This window comes from Arvicanthis niloticus, chromosome 9 (assembly GCF_011762505.2).
Source record: "Arvicanthis niloticus isolate mArvNil1 chromosome 9, mArvNil1.pat.X, whole genome shotgun sequence".
NCBI classification, from domain to species: Eukaryota; Metazoa; Chordata; class Mammalia; order Rodentia; family Muridae; genus Arvicanthis; species Arvicanthis niloticus.
Genome location: NC_047666.1, coordinates 41,472,378 through 41,476,593, shown reverse-complemented (window position 1 = coordinate 41,476,593; position 4,216 = coordinate 41,472,378).

The window sequence follows — 4,216 nt, the reverse complement described above, 5'->3', positions numbered from 1 at the left end:
TAGGCTACTTCCTGCTGAATTGGAGCCATGAGTTTCTTGGGGCCACTCCAATCTTCATCATCAGGGTATGTTTACCTTATTCTTCTAGTCAAACTGCAACAACAGCAACCAGGAGCATCAGAGAGAGCAGCAGCCTCTATGGGTCCTCTGGACTCTCCCATTTATACTCTCTCCAGTTTCCCAAGAATTAAACTTCAGCTGGCAAATCCACACCTCTGTTAGTGCACAAAGCATATCATAATCACCTGCTGTGAAGCAGTAGCATATCCCACACCTGGGATTAAAAAGAAAATATTCATGTAAAATAACATAACTTATTTTTAAGAAACCAAAAGTCTTACTATACCTGTGGAACAATAAGTAGTATGGTGTGGTTTAATTAGCTCAAGAAACATAAAGGGCTAGCAATATGGCTTAACCAAACTTCACTAACACATAAAGACCTGAATTCAGGGACTCGGCACCCATATATCAGGTACAATAGACTACATTTATAAAATAAAAACTAGGGTTTTGGAACAGTTGGATCCCTGGAACTGGCTGGAAAATAACCTAACTGAATTGGTTGATTTTGTGTTCACTGAGAGACAACTTTTCAAAACCTAGAGTGAAAAGCAAGAATACATCTGTGGCCGCCACAAGAATCTTTTTATGCGCACATTCACTTACATGTGTATACACACAGATGAGGCTCAGTCGATACAAAATTTGGGTATCATCGCAAAATTCTGAGTTTGATGCCTAGTTCTGCATATTGTCTGGTATGTTGATGCACTATTTTAATCTATGCACTCAGGAGCAAGGGGCAAGAGAGTCAAAAGTCCAATGTCATCTCTAGTTATGGCACGCTTGAGGCCAAACTGGTACACATGAGACCCATACTGAAAGACAAAATTCCCCATGGAATAAAGGACAAGGAGTCTTCTTTAATTTATACTTCATAATTTTGTTTACATCACAGATACTGAAATGGTTGCTGTCTTCTCTTCTGGTAAAGTCACCATTAACAAACACTTAGAAATCTTTCTGGTTCCTTTGGCAAATCAATGTTTACTTTAAATTTTAATGTTTATTTTAAATTTCATTTTTATCTTCATTAATAACACTAATACAAAGATTTTCTTTTCAAATTGATTTTACTTCAAATGGTAGGTTTGAATTATTTTCTAAGTAAAGAAGTTTAGGAAAATCAGAGGTGTCCTGGACTGGGCAGTGGTTCTTTGAAGCATGATTTGTTAACACAACAATGCTTTGTGGGGGATAGATAGAGGTAGGCAATCCTGTGAAACTTTGGAAACTTAAAAAATTCAAATTGATCTACCGACCTTTTGTTCCATAACATAAATAAGCTCAGTTAAGTTTATGACAGTTTTTCTCATAAATAATAGGGTACTAGTAAACATATGAGATTTTTGGAGTTTCAACACAAGCCAATGGGGACTCTTTCACATGACTTACACTCTCTATTGCTGACTGAGTCATCCAGTTTTTGGCCAACACTACCATATATCAATTTATTCTGGCAAAGTATTGAGCTACCTTTAATAAAACTGAATGAGTCCTCAACATTTTAAATCATATTTTGTTTTTTAAAAAAGAATAGCTTGATGACATTGGTATTTTATGAGTTTGATTTCATGATGTCTGAAAATAGGGCTACATTGTATTGAACCAGTATTTGGTTTTAATTTGTCTAAATACCAGAAAAATTGTGCAAGCTAGCATAGCAAGTTGAAACTGTGGCTTGGTGCCCTTTTACTCCTGTATAACACAATATCAAAAACATTTTATCTGCCAATATGTGATGTCTCTGGTGCCCTTTGACATTTTTGAGCATACATTCTCATGCATCATTAGAGGCTCCATGTTGAGTCAATAACACATTTCTCTGTTGTTTTCAGATGCCTCCTAAAGCAAAAGGTTAATGATCAATAAAGTGCACTGAAACGGTGCTTGCTGTCACCGTAGCTCATCTATTTCTCTTTTTACTTGCTCTCCACTTGCTCTTAATATTTCCTGAGCAGCTTTTGTTTTTTCATTTAATGAAGAGTAACTAATGTGATATTTTCTCTTTATAAAGTAGCAATCTTTCTAATAGACTCTATCCATGGAGACCAATGATGCTCAAGATGCCTTTCATCTGCCCTGTGACAGTGCTTAACTCACCATTTGACAATTGTATATGCCTTTAAAAATTAAAGGTCGTGCATAAAATTTCTCATTTGCATAAGTTTGCATAGGTTATAAAATTAATGTAAATGCTGTCTGGCTTAGGGAGCTATGACATTAGTAGTATTGAATGAAAAGAAATGAGCTAAAATTCTCTCAGAAAACTATCCTTATTTACAGTGGACATCATTCTCTACATGGAAGACCCTGTGGAATCTACTAGACAACTCTTAAATCTAATTAATATACACAGTAAAGTCATAGGATACAAAATCAATGTAAAATAGTAGCCTTGATATGTATCATCACTGTCCTCTTGGAAAAATAAATTAAGGAATATTTCTCATTTGTAATACCTCAAAAAAGTAAGTCCTTAGAAATAAACCTAACCAAAGAAGTGAAAGACCTCTATAACAAAAACTTTAATAACACATTGGAAAAGGAAATCAAAAAAGACAGTAGATGATATAAAGGGCTTCCATGCTCCTGCATTTGCAGAACTAATATTATAATAATAGTTATCCTGCAAAACTTAATATACATATTTAATATATTGACCATCAAAATTCGAATGCTGCATTTCACAGATCTAAAATCCCAATACAAGTATCCATAGAAGAGCAGGAACTGTTAAAGGAGATCTGAGAATGAATAACCATTCTTGACTGCCTCAAATTAAGCTACAGGGCTCTAGAGACAAAAATATATGGTAGAGGCAGAAAACAAACAGACTGATAGAGCAGTGTAGAGGACCTGTATACAAACAAAAAAATATATAATTCCATGGCCACCTAATTTTTATCAAAGATGTTTAAAAATTAGGCAGTGAGGGGAAACCTGCTAACTAATTTATCAACACTCCTGGCCAGTCTAAATACCTACCCACATGCAAAAGAATGAAATTAGATTAATATCTTCCATCTTTTACCAAAAAAAAAATCAATCTGAAATGGATCAGGGACCTTAATTTAAAACCTGAACTGATGAAGCCACTAACAGAAAACTTAGAGAATAACTTTAAAAGACACTGGAGTGGCTCAGAGTTTTCCTATTAGAACTTCACTAGCACAGAAATCTAGCTACAAGTATCAAGAGATGGGACCACAAAACATCTAAAGTTTCTGCACCACTAAATAAGTTGTCGGAAGAATAAACATCGCGTAGAGTGTGAAATCTTTAAAATCTATACTTTACATTGAGTTTACTGAGAACTACAGAAATTACACAGCAAAATAATAAAATTGCTAGTTGCTATGTGGTCTAATAAAATGAACGAACAGTTTTTAAAAGAAGAAACACAAATAGCTAATAGTCATTTTATAAGTGTTCAACAGAGGACTCGAAAGATGCTTAGAATTTTGGAGTACTCATTGCTCTTTCAAAAACTCCAAGTTTGATTCCCAGCACCCACATGTTAACTCACAAGCACCTGTGACTCCAATATCTGGGAATCCAATAACTCTTCTGATCTCTATGTTAACAGGCATGCAAGTGGTGTGCATACATATGTGTAAGTCACACATTCAGACACATAATATTTTTTTAAGTAAAGTGTTTGACATCCCTATTGATCAGACCAATGCAATAATCTGAGAGCCCACCTCACCTCAATCTGATGCCTATCAACAAGAAATTCAATAACAAAAATTTCACTACTGGTAGGAGTGAAAATTAGTACAACCATTATGGAAATGTTTGGAAGTTCCTTTAACAATTAAATATTGAACTCTCATATGGCCCAGCTACTTTACAACTGAGTATATAACGGATGCCATACCCTACCATGCACATATTTGAGTGTCCATGTTTATTGTTATTCTATTTACTATATGGTAGACGAAATGGAACCAAAATAAATATCCATAAATAAATGAATAGACAAATAAAAATGTTGTACACAATTAAATTGAGACTGTTTTAACTCTAAGAAAAAATATAATCATAAAATGTTTATGTATGGACAGTATAATGGATAAACTTAGACTGCCTGATATTAAGGGAGGCCACCCACACTATGAAAGAAAAAATTAATAGAAAACACATATTC